We start from the raw sequence: 17,205 nt of genomic DNA, 5'->3' as shown, positions 1-17,205 counted from the left end.
TGAGCCTGGGAAGGAGGAGGAGTTGGGGAAGGTGGTTTTAGTTTTGTTTTTATTTCTCACTATCCTGCTTTGTTATTAACTGGCAATAAAATTAAATTAATTTCCCCAGGTCAAGTCTGTTTTGCCTGTGATGGTAACTGGTGAGTGATCTCCTTGTCCTTATCTTGACCCATGAGCTTTTCCATCTTATTTTCTCCCCCTGTCCTGCTGAGGAGGGAGAGTGAGTGCAGCTGAGTGGGCACCTGGCAGCCAGCCAAGGTCAACCCACCACACACAAACATTGCTTTACTGCAGGTGCCATTAAGAAGATCAGATTTTAAAACAAAGTTTTTGGAAGGGATCTCTGAAACTTAAAAAATAAAACAAAAACCCATGTCTAGCATTACTTTTTGTATCTAGACTCAACACTAAGACTTTAACCCTTGTTTATATAGAAAGCATTAAACAAGTTTAATTTTCAAAATGAAGAAAAAAAACCAAAACCACTGTGTTCTTCATGGTGCTTGTTCTGTTTATTTTGATAGTCCATTTAGGGCCAGCTTTAGAAACTTTTTCATTACTTTGGCTCGTTGGTTGTAAGTAAGCTGCTATGTTCCATGCTCCATTGCTTAATTTGCCTCAAGAACTGGTAAATACATGACTAAAACCTGGCACCGTGTCCAATGCAAATACAACTTGTCAGGCCAGCGCATCAGAGCTGATCTTCATATCAAGCAATGAGAACACACAGTCACTTTGGACAAACAATATTCCCATGCAGTTGGTTTCACTTGATGTAAGATATTTGCTTTAACGAGACAGAGACTTTAATGTATCTTATACTTCCAGCTTCATACGAAGAAAAGTTTTGAGAAATTTCTCAGTTACTAATACTGTGTTGTTTCTTTGTTTTCTCTGGCTTTAGTGTTCAGAAATAGTTTCCCATACACCCCTTGCAGGAACCTAAATAGTGATTTACTGACTGGGATGAATAAAATAATGTATCTGCTCTGGTTACTTAACTGAACAGTTAGAAGAAATTACGCTGTTTAGAAAATTGCATGTAACATCAAAGTCAGGATTTACTTCCACAAATCCTATTACATTCCAGGCATCAAACTGAAAAAGAGCATCCGTTGTCCTCCATGTGTTTTTTGTTTGTTTTTTTTTCCCCTGCATGTGATCTGTATACAATCAGTGGAGGCATTAGGAAAACAGGTATATATGCACATCAGCGTATAGATGCACAGAGCATATGTATGCACATTAGCTCTAGACTGTTAATTTTATTAAAGGAGTTCTTGCTTTGTTTCATTATGGCTGTTTTCCTTTCCTGTCTACCTTCCTCTACCCTCCTTCCCTCTCCCAGAAAGCTGTTTTGACTCATGTTGCATTCTGGAAAAGGAAAATCCATGGAATATATTACACTGAAAATCAAGAAGAATACAAATGATATCATAAGCTATTTTTTCAGATACAGATGTTTGATCTTCTTACATCTCCTAATTTTAATTTTGTTGCTATTTGAGGAAAGTTCTGATTTATAAGCATTACTAACAAAAGTAACCTAATCCCCAATGCACAGTGTCTGCTCATATGAGCTCTGTGCCTGAATCCAGAGAATTGCACAGTGCTTGGCACACAGAGTTGCATTCATTCACATGACACGTTTTTGGGACCTCACTCTGCTGTCAAATTTCCCTTGGCTCCCCCCTCATCAATAGAGAGATTAAATCACCCTCAGTCAGGTAAAGTCAAATTAATCAGTAGGCAGGTCCTATGACTCTCTCTTCTTCCATTCCCAACATTTAAACAAATTCACAGAGGCTGAGCTATACACTGATGTGCTTTATAGAATATAAATCTATACATACATGGCTTGATAACAAAACCCAGTTATCTCAGGAAGGATGTGAATTCCTGAAGTACAGACTTGGTGCTTGGGCAGTGGAAAACAATATGCTTTTTACAGGGATTGAGGGGCTCTCCAACATATATTTGCTGCAGGAATATATTAATTTGTACCCTTTTAAGACGTTGAGGTGAAGAAGGAAAGAAAATTAATAACAGCCTGACCCAAATTTTTCCATGATTCCTGAAGCAAAAGGAATTATTTATCTGAATCTATTTCTAAACAGAAATTAAGATCGTTTTCCCTAAGTGACTTAAACTCATTTCTCATCCCCTAACAACCTTAATCAACAAATTTAAAATGTTGTTAAAAATCTGTTTAAGGCTTATTACTTTGATCTTATTGCCACTAATCCAGTGGCACAATTCTTAGTGAAATCAGTGCAAAATAACTTTGTTCACATACCATCATATAAGAGCATGCAAACAGTATGAAAATGTGTTGCAGGGAATATGTATCTGTTGTGTTGTTATATGGTATTGTATTTCTTTACACAGGAGGCCCTTTAATGCTACCTTGAAATTCATCAGAAGAGTCCATGCTGCAGCAGCATCCTTGAAAGGATACCCAGCCTAGAAGGTGCCCACTGGGGCCCTTCTGCATGCCCTGCCTGACCCAGATTTCGAGGAGCTGTGTGTCCCCCAGGCCATGCTGTCCTGTGCAAGAGCCTCTGAGCATTCGTGCCTTTCTGCAGCCACTCTCCTGTGATCGCCCCTGGCAATCTGTAACTTGTGCTCTGGGTTGGGAAGGGTGAGAAGGGGCATTAGCTGCAGTGGGGGAAGGCAAACGCACTGCGGTGCCGTCATACTGTCGGCAGCAGTAGGCAGCCCTGATCCCCGCAGAGATGCAGCCACTGTCCAACAGGGCTTGCCATCCTCAGCCTTCTTTGGGAAGTGTGAACTTGTTTCTCTTGAACCTCTTCATGGTCATGCCATCCTCAGTGGCCGCTTTTGTCAGAGGGCTCCCACTCGGTCAGAGGTGGCTGGTGCTGGTGCTGTCCCTGCAGATCTCTGCTGAGGACTGCTGGTGATACCCTCTTCTCTTGGGGATGCTATCAATAGACAGAAGAGGAAGGTGAAGCTTCCCATGCCAAAATTGCCCCCTTCCCAGCAGATGCAGGCAGCTGACATGCCTGATCTGGCATGGTGCTGTGTTACGTATATAAGAAAGAGCAGTGTGCCCTGCTAGTGTCAGTGACTTCTATTATGGTATGCAATGTAAGAGCACCAGGGAACACAGCGTGATCATGCAAGCTAAGCTGTCTGGATACGCTTCGACAGACTTGAAGTGATTTATGTAGAGATATTATGGTTCTTACAGCTTCTTGGTGGCAGCAGCCTGAAAGGCCCTCTTTTCTTGTTTTCCTTGGGCTGTTCTGAGCAAGTCCCAGAGGCCACTACAGAAGTTAGACATTGGATGGTGAAAGAATTAGGTCCCAGTGACACTTGGGAAGACACAGCAACAGACTGACAATGATGTGAAACTGATGCACTCTCTGCTTCCAAAGTCTTCCTGACATATGTTGGAGCTTTGTACTGTTGTACTTTCCTTAGCAACTAAGCATGATTCATGCAAATTCATCTGCAATAACAAGTCCCTGATAGATTCTGTGCACTCCTCAGAACTCCTGCCCTTTAGAAATGAATATGTTATTATTTCAATTTACAGTGGTCTCATTCCTCTTTTATTCTGGGTTTGTTTGGTTGTACTTTTTTCATAGTTGTTTTAAAAGGATGGGGATGAAACCACAATGTGTCTCTATATTTCTTGTTCCCTCCTGCCCCCCCTCCAAAGATCAAAAAGGGAATGAATCTGAAGTTCCTAAGTCCCTTAATATTAACAGAATTAAATTCTCAGTGTGCCTGCAATTTTAGGCTGAGACTAAATGTTCAGAAAAGTATTTGTAGGAAGATTTTCTGTTGCTGAGGTGTTGATTCAAATATTATTTCTTTGCATTTGTGCTGTTAAAATGACAGTTTTGACCTCTTAATATCTTACATCTTCCAGATCTTTTACCTGGGGACGTAGTGGTTCCCTTGCTGGGTTCATCTGGGCATTTTTAACCTAATTAGTTCCCTGATAGCAGAGGTGCCTCAGGCACTGGTAGTGTCTTGCTCATTCCTGTTGTCTGTTTACCTTTTCAGTTTTCCTTTTAATGTCTTGAACAGGAATATTTCAATTAAGTAATATCAAACCTAAAAGTGGAGAATTGTGATGAAAGAAACAGGAACTTCATCTAAATGGTCTAATGTTCTTTTGCCTAGTGGCCAAAGTCTGAGGATCCTTTCCATGAAGACAGGTAATTTTGAAGGAAGAGAGGACCTTTTTTGCATGCAAGACATGTTCTGCATATCTTGCTTTTCTCTAAAACCTGTGGATGATCTTTTAAAGGCTGATTCTGTCAATTCATATCACATTGCATCTCTTTTCAAGATCTGAGGAACTGGTACTTCTCAAATGGCCAAGACCATAAACTGACCCCAGAGATGCCTGGATGGGAGCATTGTCCATGCAGCAAAATGGAGCCTGTCCTAGGGTTCGAGCTCCTTTTTCATGTTGTACTGGGGCAATGTGTCCTTCCTACATGTTAACAGAGCTGTTTAACTGACTCTTGTCCAGAAGAGTTTGTTTGCTCAGTTTGTTTGAAAATTAATTTTTTAAACTCATGTCTGGATCATGTATTCCTTTTGGGTAGAGTAGTGGGAAAGTCTGGCAGTGAATCTATAGAGTTCGCTGAGCCCTGCATTACAGATTTTAGCCTTTATTGGCAAACTTGACACTATGACGGCTGCTTCTAGATTGAGTGGTGCCTGTGTTTCCTTTCTGAGCTCCTCATTGTCCCAAATGAGGACCTGAGACATACCACTATTCCTTCTCACCCACATGGCTTTGTCTCCTTCTCAAAAAACCAAGATCTGGGTGAGGTCATTGCTGTATGGCTCAGCCTCCAACTAGAGAGCACCATGGAGCTTCAAAGTTCTCCTTGGCCCACCTGCTTAGATGTAGTGACAGGCTGTGTGTTAAGTTAGACTTCAAAACCAAACAGATGCATGTTTCTTAGTGGTCGCAGAAGGGGAAGGTGGTGATGGAACTATTCCTTAGAGTTCACTAAAGATTTTGTCTAGTTTGTAGTGTGTTAATGGCTTGTCATATATCTCTCTGGGGGTTGTTATTTCCCTTTGTTATGCCCAGAAACACTGGGAAAAAGGAACAATAAGTAAGATGGCTGTCTTTCAAGCAGAAAATGTAAGCCTTTGGACACTCTTACACTGTGCAAGTTCAGCTGTAGTAGTTTGTTAACCAGCAGACAGATCCGCCCTAGGTTTCTGCTTGAGCACTGCAGAAGACTCCAGAATGCATAATTGTTACCAATGCTGGAACTCGAAGTCTTAATAATGATTTTTACTGTGTAACTCAAAGTTAACTTTTTTATTTCAAATGATGCTTTCCAAAGGCAGCTTTATGTTCAAAGTACTTAATTAATTTGTATTTCTATAATTCATCATGCTTACTTTGAATAAGGAGTATCCTAAAGCCGTGTGTCCCCAGGTATGGAAAGCCACGTTATGGAAGTATTATAACAAGTAAAGTGAAATTACTTTGACTTGTTTTCTTAGCTATTTCAACTACACCAACAATTCAGCAAAGATACAAACCTGAAAAGTTGGTGCACTGCCAGCTTCATCTGTCTGTACTGTTGTGGAAAACTTCCAAGCAGTTTTTCATGTTTGCTTTGGCAAGTGGTTACCAATGGGGATGGATGATTGCTGTATGTAGCAAAATTTTGGCATTAGTAGAGTTTTGTTTGTTTAATCAGGGTTTACCAGAAACAGGCAGAGAAGGGAGGCAAGGCTGCTCAGAGGTATGGTGTGGCCTCCGTACAAGGAGCAAGTAAGCAGGGACTCTTCAGTTTGAGAATATATGTATATATACATATACGTACATAATGTCTGTAGAGCATCCATTAAATTTAGCTGTCAATAGATTTGAAATTGTCACCCCACGCTACAGGGACACGCAGGTTCTTTTAGGGATCCTTGGCAGAATGAGGACTGACCACAGGGTTGTAGTTATAATTAGAGCTTTATTATTACATAAAAATTTAATAATCAGCATAGGTTATTGCTATCTAAAATTTCTAGCAGTTAGAGTATGCTTAGTGCTACAGAGCATTCTTAGCAACTATCATAGCTTTCAGTTAAACTGAATTTCTAGTAATTAGTGTAGCTTTCCTGTACTATCTAGAGTTTTTAGTTACCTGGACCCTCTGCAGATGGGGTCAAATTCTTAAAAATCAGCATACGATACAATAACCATCATCTAGACTCAGACTACCTAAAACAACATGGGTCACTCATTCAGTCTCGGAGGAAGCAGGCGATGGTGGGGGTGTCCCAGGCACCCAGGGGATCACAGGTTTTGCCATCCAGCAGCAGTTCTGGTCTATGTCCCACTTAGGACTTGCAGCTGCTTGATTTTATAGGCCATATCTCAGTGCTGGTACTCTTCCCTGTTCCCTACGGGTGTCACCATGTCCTGGTGACAGTGCTTGGTGGGCAAATGGTCTTGTTGCAATGCTGACAGGGAGGTTGTCTGTTCTATAACAGGGGTCATCACATCCTGGTGACAACCACAGTGTTGAAAAGGGGAAGAGAGAAAGGGGTGATGCGTGATCAGCACGCTGACATATTACGGCTGTTCATCTTAGAAAATGGTGTTGGTTATGCTAACCATATTACTGGGGTCAGGAACAGGGGGTACCAGACACAGAAACAGAGGAAGTTATTTTTCACCCAAACCAAAGTAAATTGCCACAGGTTCCCACGGAGGCCAAAAGCATAACTAGGTTGAAAAAGGGATCAAACACAGTGGTCCAGATATAATCTCTTTGATCTATTGAGCAAGTTCCTAAGCTACCAATTTTCAGAAGGATAAATACAGAGAGGTAATATGTTTGCCCTTTTTCTTATGCTCTCTCTGTAAGTTCCAGGTTTTGGCTACTCTTGGGAATAGGATTGAGAAAAAGAAAAAGAGTTGTTCTGGCTGGTGTGGCAGTTCCTGTGCTGTCACAGTTATGCTGGGTACGTAAACTGCAGGTGAAACAATATTTAAAACAAACAAACAAACAAACAAAAAAGTACCACCCACTTGTTCTGCTATTACAGACATATCTGCTTAGCTGGGCTGTGCCTGCCTGCCTCTTTCTAAGGCTCTGCATGAAATTAGGAAGGTCCATGTAATATTGACGAGCCTGTGCATTGATTATGCTGAGGAACACGGGATTACTGCTGGCTCGCTTTGACACCATGATTTACAGTGACTTCCTGGAGGATAAGACTGGCATTTTTGTAGCCATTATAAATGCTGTTGGATTTTTGACTGCTCAGCTGCAAATGCTTGATCAAAAATATAAATGTAATAACAAATACCTATTTGCATGCTGTTGGATGTGTAGAATAACAAACTGCCAATTACAGTGCTGTTCAATATTAATGTTTGGAAATACTGATTCTGTTGAAAATGTCAGCGTATTTAAACATTTTGCAAGTGGACAGTCTAAATTGCACATGCTCCTCTCTCTCTCACAGCAATATGTGTGCCATATGTCGCAGAGTTTGCATAATTCATGGCAGCAAGGTGTATAACAACTGTGCTGTTACGAAACTTGCATAAAAATTGGGATTTTTTGGTATTCAGGAAACTGTGGGCATATGTGGAGTATCCAAGAGCTTTTATGTGTAGTTGCTTTGTGTTTAGTTTGCAATCAAGTAAGGTATAGATCTTTTAGAATGATTTGAGATCATTTTAAGGAGATTTACAGTAGCTGTCTGTAATATATTTTACATCAGGATCAATAATTTTTCATGTGGTTTCATAATGCTAGAAGTTACTTTTGTTCTGCATCTTGTTTCCTAAACATTTTAATGTGTTTTCTTCAAAAATTATATCCCGCAGAAGAGTAGCAAGCAGTAAAGCAGGTATAATGTACTCTTGTAAATGTTTGAAATTACCAGTGTTCACCACGTGCCAGGTGTCATGGGAACTGGAGGAATTACTCTTTCTGAAGTTACTAATGCCAGTTAGCCTCTGATTTAATGTGGAGAGAAGGAAAATTGCTGGTACTGAAAAGTGTATTAAAATGTAAAAGAACATCTTATGCTTCTGAAGGATTGTTTTTATAGCGTATTTTTGGCACTGAAAATATCGCTATTCTAAACTGGTATCTCCCCTGTGATAAAATGTTTTTGGTTTTGTTTTTTAATTAAAGCTTTTTCAAAATTACAGAAAACACTAGGAGTGTCATTTCTAAAACAGAACTGCCCAAGACTGGTTGCACAACTGCAGAAGAGGACCAAGAGGAAAGTGAGATGACTCACTCTTACCCTTTTGATTTCCAGTGGGGCGTTTCCCTTGGTGTGTCACAGAGGGTCTAGCCCAAGCGGCTCTCTGGGTCAGACCATTTAAATCAACTGTGGTCAAGGGAGCTGAATGTCAGCAGGTTTTGGATCAGACCCCTGGGAGAGATAAAAGCTGAGAAATAGTTGTTAAGAGTTTTTTTCCTTACTGCTTTAAAGATGGTATGCATATTATAATTTATGTAATGATCTTTTTGTAAAATTTCACTTAGTTCATGTTTCCAAATAACTTTTGTATTACTTTTGTTCATACACATTCAGATTACTAGAGTAAAATGAGGTTTCAGCACAAGTGCCTTCAATTTTCAGTTCTTGCTAGTGCTTTGAACCTTTGCATTTGTAGCTGTTTTGCAATGCTGGGCTATGAAAATTTCCATGACTGTCTTCCATGCTTCTCTTTATTTTAACTACACTTAATTATTGAATTTAACTACAAGAAGAAAAGAAGGAAAGCTAGAATCAGATAAAGTTTTATCTTTTTTCCTTATTCTGCCTAATTTATAGTAAGAGATTGATGATTGCAAGTGTACGAGTTGATATTTTAGTGCCCAAAGAAAATATTGGAAAATTCTGCTGTATTTTGTCTGCATGCCTTGTTTGTATATAAAGACAATTTCAGGTGCCTTTGTAATAACAGAGGCAGGTTTTTATACTAATCCCAAACCTGTGCATCCAACGTGAAAAAATATAAACACATTCAGTCATTTCTCTCAAAGGTGTCACAGTGGGGCTTAAACATGGAAAGGTCACTCCGTGTTTTTGATGAGGGGTGTATTCTTTGTAGAAAGTCTGTACAGAAGTAGCACAGAAAATCAGTGAATTTGAAGACTCTGAGCCGTGAGGCCCATGGATGAAGTGAGCGTTGTGCTGAACGTGGACACCCAAATAGTGTACAAAGGTTCCTATTCCTGTGTCCTCCATCCTCCTGGCCTGACTCTGTCTTCCAGTATCAGTGTCACACATGAAGCTTCACACTCCGTGTCCAGTTACTTCGTTTTCTTTCCACCATTGTTATGAAGTGCTTAAAGAAGACATTACAAGTCTTGGAAAACATTAGAAAGCCCGAGCCCCACTTAGTAATTGAGAAATGGACTATGTGAACTCAACTGATAGCTGAACAGAAGGTGAAACAGAGCAGATAAAACAGTATTTAGGAGCTGGACACCTATGTTATTGTTCTGGATTCATCCTTCTGGAGAAGGCTGACTTTACCAAATGCATGACTCTGTGAAATCAGCACAGAACATTGACAAGAAGGAAAACTGCAGCTTGGAGACAATGATAAATTCCCAGCTGCGTTAGGAGGGTGAGCACAATGTGTTTTTATTATTTAAAACTTTTGATGAGAAATTAATTCATTCTTATTCCATGTGCTCCCTGAGATATGAAGCTCCCCAAAGCTCAAGACCTAATGCAGGCGGCACCTGAAGCCACATCTGCTTCATGGTCGCCAGAATGTGCTGCAGGACTGCTGCCTGCCTGCCATCGGTGCCTCGCAAAGCTTTTTATAGCCAGCCGTAGACTTGTGATGGTGAGTAGCATGTTGGTGTGAGACAGTCTGCTGATTGTAGACAGAGAAATATGCAAACTGATCTACATGTCTGTGCTTTGCATAGACTGAAGAAGTGTCTTGGCAAACAAAACAAAGTACGAACTTCCAGCTTTGTGCAAGAAAGGCTGTGGTAAACTTCTTTTCCGCAGGAGCTGTGACTAAGACTTGCCTGAGTGTCCGGCAGGAGCGGAGAGGAAGGAAGTATCTTGTGATCCAGCAAGATACAAAGGTTGAATTGAGGCAAAATGGGAGGAGTGCTTGACCTTGCTTCACCTCCTAGCTTATCCGTAGATTTTTTTCCATGATCTTTATTCATTTAGGTTGTCTGTGCCACTTATCTATGCCATCGGCAGTGATATGGCTCAGGAGGTGGCCTGCAAAGCAGCACACTCCCTGTCCTGTACTCTCTGTAAATGCAGTCTTCAAGAGAAATGTCTGCAAATCCCCCATAGCATTCATGCCTGTGATGTTGGAAGAAGTCTTGCCGTCCTGCCTATTGAGTGTCTCCCATATCATGTTGTCACCACAGAAGAGTATTGCCTGTATGTTAAAAACCTGCTGAGCAGAGGTGGTCCTGGCCAGGCTCTGCTTATTCACATCTGCAGCTGTGTGTGAGCCTGCTGCTCAGATCTGCTCCCACTGCTCTTCTGAAGCTCGCACAGAACCCACAGCTGTCCACAAGCTTGGTTGGGTCTGTGTAGTTTGGATGTCAGACAGGAACGGGCTCGAGCAAAGGCTTTATCCATATTGCATTTTAGGCCTAAATCTGTCTTGGATCTCAGCTTTGAAGTGTAAGGTAAGGTGGGGATATTTCTTCCTTGCCTTATGGCAAAGATGATAAAAACCTTTACTGGTGATGAGGGTCTCTAAAAGGCAGATTAGTGTTGATTTTTATAAAATCTGATGCGTATCGTATTGAAAAAATGTTAAGGAGCAGATATGTGTGTGTTAGTTGCACCACATCTGTGATAGGGCCTGACCCCCTCCGTGCGTAACAAAGGAAAACGACATGTCACTGGACTTCTTGTGTGGGAAGAAAAATATCTGTCATAATTTATAAGAAACCTAAAGTAAGCATGGATGGAGGACCTGACAGCTGGCTTAATTAGAGAAGGGCTGACTATAATGAGGCGTGCTCCAGCAAATTAACTACTTTGTGCAAGCTAAAAGAGCCTCAGCTTATGGCTGGGTGTTAAGGAGAAGTACTTCTCTGCAATATTATTTAAAGTACTGTTCTGGAAAATACAGATATAAGCAAAGAGTTTAATAACAATGTCAATATTATGTTCATACTGCTGCTACAGATAAGGTATGAGTAGGTATCAATAGAAATGCAAAGACTGGGGTTTTATTTAAATGTAAAATATTGCTAGCCTTGGTTTATATTTTCATTTTTAGATTAGATTTTCATTTTAGATTAGATTTCATTTTGGATTAGATTTTGTCTGCTCTCCAGATTCATCTGTATTTCTGCTAGTAGTAACAGGTTGCAATTAATTGTCCCTCTTCTATCACAGGTGCAAAAACCTTCCTCCAATTTTCTTCTGTTTTTATCTTTCTACCGTTACTTTTTCAGTCAGCCATCATCTGACTTAAGCTCATCTTAGCATATACAAATCCTTTATTTTTGACAGTTGCCAATAGTACTGACAGATTGGTGTCCATTTATTAAAATGGATGCTTGATTTGAAATCCCTTGGTTTCAGATGTCAGTAGATTTGTGGAATAAATAGTTCCATTTAAAAGAATGTTAGATTGAGAAATTTTGGGGTAGTGAGATTCTAGGTTCGCAACATTTTTGAACGTGTGGTTTTGATCATCTTTTAAAGATCAAAATTTTAAAATGCCAAACCAAGTAGTGCACTAATACAGTGTTAGACTAGTGTATTCTATTAAAGCAGAACAAAAAGTGTAGTAAAACAGTTAGCATAATACACTAGCCCACAGTGATGCCATCGTAACACGATCAAAGAAAAATATATGGCAAATATTTCAGGTCAATCTTCCTAAAAGAAAAGATTTCTTGAACTTGCCAGTAATATAATCATCTCTTGCTCTGAACACAATAACAGAAGATTGCAAACTTTTAAGATATTAACACCACTCATCTTGTTGTAGTAATGAAATACTCTAAGTTGAGAAGAAAGAAAAGAAAATCTAAAACCCCTGAGGTGATCCTGACTCCTGACTATGCTATGTAACAAGCAAACATTATTATCCCATCACAAATATTTCTTTTTTAAGAGTTAGGTATATCTGTTATCTTGCAGCTCTTCAGCGTACTACTGTCTGGAATTCAGAGCAAAGCAAAATGATTTCTGTGTGTAATTCTCTGTGATGGTGAATCAGAGCAAATTCTTAACCCTGTCTCTCGATCCTAAATAAAATCAGTGTTGCGGGAGTGTGTGCCTCTGCCATCTCCGCTGCTGCCTTGGTGTTTAGGAAGGCTAATCAGTCTTGCAAATATTTATTTTGGTCATGGGGCAGACGATTCAAGTGGAAGCTCATTGTACGGTGGGCACTACGTAATGAGCTATCAACTACCAGCTAGGTTGTTACACAGCCAGGAAGTCTCCCTCTTAGAAAATTGTTTCCTTATGAGACAAAGTAGTTCAAGATATTGCTGTCCCTTCTACTGAAAGATATGAGTGTTCGTGGTCTGTTTCAGTGGAAAGGAAGACAAATTAGTTTAACACAGATTATGAGAGCTCTGTGGTGAATTACGACATCTCAGCAACAGAAGAGCAACTCCTTTAAATCACTGCTGCTGCTTGATAGGTGAACATTTGACCATATCCTTATGCATGACATAGATTGCTATGCTGAGAACGTGCTCTTCAGACCTTTTATAAATTTAAGCAAATGCACGCATTCTTGGTTGCTCTGAGGTGGAGAGGACCAGAATCTGGTTTGCAGTTGCCCATCCTCCAAGGCTGTTTAGTCCTGTTTAAACCAGTGGGCACACTGAGTTCAGTGCCCCAAATTCCAGCTCATACATTGTGTGTCCCTGTAGAAGATTTGCTCAAATTAAAGTAGTTTAAATATTCATATGACCCAGCTTTTTAGACTAATTGCAGAGGAAATAAATTAAAATACATAATCAGATCCTTGCATGAAGTACTATAAGAAAGCTTTACAAAAATTCCCCTAAGAAGAAAAAGTCAAGAAAGGTTTTACATAGTGCTTTCCAGTCCCTTTAATCTTGAGAAAAAGTGCTTTTACTTATGGTGACAAAATTGTGCAAATTGTAACTAATTATCCTCTGATTAGTTTGTCTTTACTCAGCTTTTACAAAGGGTGGGGGAGAGGAGATTTACCTTGGGGTGTGCTATGCATTTGCTTTGCTTTGCCTCCTTTTGTAGGGGATAGCAAAAGAAGGTTTGCAGTAAGCCTCAGCGAGACCATTCAGTGAGTAGAAAGAATGACCACTTCCACATGGCATAAAAAATAATTTATTTGTCTGTCTTATCTTCTGTGGGTAGTTGGGACCGTGCTGAGTACAGACCAGAGACCAGAAGTAGCTGGTAGTGGATGGTATCATACAACTTTCTTCTTCTGCCCTTGGTACCTGAGCAAGTTAAGTAGAGGAACCAAAGGCGTTAATGAATGTATCACTGTGTGTGGTAAAGAAATTGTGCTCCTCTCATTATACTGATGGGACTAAGAAACAACCTTCCTCTGTGTAATTTGGGCATAATTACGTCAATCCCATAGTCCTATCAGCCATAGTTATGTGTCTTTGCTGTAAAATGGCAGTGCTGAGGTGCCATTTTTGAGGCTGTAATGTCAAGACAATCCATATCAGGTTTTCTATTTGTTTAAACAGTGCAAGTTTCTTTATAAAACTCTCTGCTTTATATTTAAAAGATCTATGCTAGCAAATGGTGTACACTGATAAAATGATGAAGGAAAAAGCCAAGTCACTTTGATTTTAATGCTCAACTAGCTGCTCTCAGAAATTAATACATTAGCTATCACTTCACTGCACCTTCAAAGAACAGTATTTAGACCTTCCTGACATTTTTTCCTAACATCTTCCTTAACTGTAGGTAATTTATAAACCTCTAAACAAGTATGAGTCATCCTGCTTTTAAACTCAGTGACTCTTCTGCACTGAATAAATATTGCTAGCCAAGAAAGGAAATTTCTCTTCAAAGAGAAGCTGAAAATGTTTTTAGATTTATGCTGTCATTCTTTACCTCAACTTGTGTATGTCTGCACTGTAGACACATTTTACATTCTCTGGTGTTTGAAGCACACGTATGTGTGAATCGGTTGTCGTAACAAAGATGCGTGTACCTTGAATAAGTAGGGCTGGGCTAAGCTCATTATTTGATGTGGCCCTTATGAAGTAGCTGATGACCTTGCTGGACTCCCAGCTGTGACTTGTGGTAGAGCTGACCTCCTGGCAGAGGAAAGGTAAGGAGGAGGAGTTATCTCGGAGATAAGTCCTTAAGCCCTCCTGTCACTGGTGTAAAGAAGCTAGAATTTTGCAAATCTGCCTGGTCCTGGCTGGCATAACGTATCACTGAGCTCTCTGGACACATGCGCTTGTCACTGCACGCGTTTTATAGACGTGTTTGTATCGCTGAGGTTGAGGTTTATCAGCACTGTGGTACTTTCACGGTGTCATTTTCCTATCCAGAACAAGCACTGATGCCGCTTGTTCTTGAAGTTATAACTCTGCATGTAAGGTGTATATTTGTTTCAGCTGCTCTTCAGTTTTGAAGTCACTGACAATAGGTAATGAACCAGACTCTGAGAGCCTACCACTGAACACAGTGAGAAATTGGGATCTGATCATTGTTCTTAAACATACTGCTCAGTCCAGCTGTGCTGCAGGGTTTTTTAAGTATGTTTGGTATCTTGTTATTAGTCGAGCCAGGCAGAGAAGGAGCCACTGATGCTGAGCAACAAAGAACTAGGAACATGCTGTAACGTACGTTGTAGCCTGCCAGCATATCCCCAGTATGTGTGATCAGAACTTGAACCTCTATGTTAGCTTGAAAGGCCCTTGAAAGGCCTTACCTGAGTTGTCCAGTTGGATGTGCAATGCCAAGTGGTGGTGGATCTGCCTCTACCTCTGTCTTCTCTCCTACAGCTGCCCTGAGGCACTCTGGGCTTTGGGAAAATGTGTAGAAAATTGTGCACTGTTGAAGCACACTTTGGGTGGAGGGATTTACTGGGTCTAAGAGCATCCTGATTGATATCCGAAACATGTTACAGATGTGTGGTCTGCAGTAGTGTGTTATTAGCATCTAATTCAGGTTTGAGATGAATTGTTAGATTTAGGTGTGTGTGGGAAAGATAAGCAGCAGGCATGTTATTAAGACTTTGTTTTTATGGGAGAAACTATTTGCAAGTTCGTAAGAATGTGAATCACCTGACCACTGAAATCCTCTGGAGTTTGCTTTATTGCTAGATAAAGTAGCTCTGGTTCAATACCTGAACTCTTCCATTGCCATTTTCAAACAATACTTTGGAGTGTTTTCACATTTGCTTTCAAGCCTTTGATAGCTCATGTCAAATACTGTCAAACAGAATATAGCTTGACTGTATCAGATTTATTGGATGATTAGGTTATTGCAGGAAAAGTTTCCCACAATTGTTCTTTGCTTTACTTGCAATAAATATCAAGAAGAGGTTCAAAATCAGTGCATTTTGCCATCCTTTGATCTTCTCCAAAACACCACCACGTGGTGTATGCAAATACTGTGTATGGCAGTAGCTCACATGGGCTTTGAACTCCACAAGAAGCCAGTAAAATAAGCTGTCTGAAAGAAGCACCCCGGGGAGCCTAAAGGTTTGTGGCCAATCCACCCCGTGATGTGCAGAGACATATGTAACAAAAGCTTTGTGGGGCTTTTCCCTCCCCTTCTAGGTGAGCATAGTAATTGGAAGGTTCAAGATAAAATTGGAACAGGGTGGGGGAAACAGGAGCCCTGACTGGGAAAACTTTTTGTTTTAGAAGCTGTTTCTCGAAACTTTCCAATTTTCCTAAACAGATCCTCAGAAACAGATGGCCAAACCCAATCAACTACATTTGTCCAGAGTTCTTTTTCTGCTATTAACTATGTATTAAACAAACCAAGTATAAACATAAAGCTAAGAAATAGCACTATATGGGAAGGTTTTGATGATGGAATAACAAATTATGTAACATCTCGCTTTTTAACAAATTTTATCAGTAGAAATCTAAGAAGTGGGAAAACTTTTAGAAACCTTATTTTCAGAGAAAAATACTGATCCTTTTCCTGTTAAATATCAATACAATAAGCAATTCTAGATTCATCAATGCTTTCTGAGAAATCCAGATGTATTAAGATTATACTGCTCCAGACATCAGCAATTGGTTGCAGATTAATAACTTCCGTTTTGGAAATATTCCCGAGTCTATTGGATGGTGAATTTTGTGAGTATTTTTTCTTTAAGAGGTGTGACGCTGCCAGTGCAAGCTTCCCACCACTGCCTTTCTTTAAATACTGAAGATCCAGTTTTGCTTTTTTTGAAAACAGTAGATGTGTTGCCACTGACAGTAGGTGGCGGGGAGTAAGACTGTGCCAAACTGCAGGTTTGTGTATGTCTCGCATCAGTGCTTAATGTGAGAAATGTTAGGAAATGCATTTTTGTCTTATTTTTCTCATTTAACTTTTTTTATTGCTTCTTATAAAAGCTTTCTATTGCGTTGGTTTTGCTAAGGTAAATATTTTACATTGTTGAGAATGCAGCATGTATTTTAAAACTACCCTCCATGCTTCCTATTTACAATTACAAGAGCCTTATTCCGCAAGTTTTAAATCATTGGTCTGTTTCTTACACTTAGCAGTTGTATCAGGTGTCCATGCCAAGGTTTTGGTAGAGGGGGGCTTCAGGGATGGCCTCTGTGAGAAGAGGCCAGGGGCTGCCCTGTGCTCAGCACAGCAGGTCCCAGCCAGCTCTGCAACAGACCCACTGCAGGACGCAGCTGAACCCATCAGCCAACCTGGTGGCACCTCTGCAAAAACATTTAAGAAAGGGCAAAAATATGGAGAGAGGGAAGACAGAGGAACCAAAGGGAAGAACAAGGCCAGAGCAGGAGGAGGTGCTCCACAGCAAAGGAACTGTGCCCCGTAGATGAACCCATGCTGGAGCAGGTGCGCCCCTGAAGGGACTGCGGCCTGTGGAGGAGCATGCCGGAGCAGAAACACCAAATAGGAAGGGAGAAGCAGCAGAAGAGAAGAGTGGGAAGCAGAGAGCGGCTGAGACAAACTGCTATGGTCTGACCCCTCCTGCATCGCCCATCACCTCACCGAAGGGACTGAGTGTAACCTGCACTGATAACAAGGGGAGTGGAGACCAGGAAGGAG

General features: G+C 40.5%; 1 protein-coding gene across 5 annotated transcripts in view; it reads left to right on the top strand.

Moving 5' to 3' along the window:
• Positions 1 to 17,205, top strand: part of OXR1 (oxidation resistance 1) — a 305,203-nt gene that overhangs the window by 110,704 nt on the left and 177,294 nt on the right. The window lies entirely within an intron of this gene.

This window comes from Aptenodytes patagonicus, chromosome 2 (assembly GCF_965638725.1).
Source record: "Aptenodytes patagonicus chromosome 2, bAptPat1.pri.cur, whole genome shotgun sequence".
Classification (NCBI taxonomy): domain Eukaryota; kingdom Metazoa; phylum Chordata; class Aves; order Sphenisciformes; family Spheniscidae; genus Aptenodytes; species Aptenodytes patagonicus.
The sequence above is the reverse complement of the archived record's forward strand: the minus strand, read 5'-3'. Positions and strand labels throughout refer to the sequence as shown.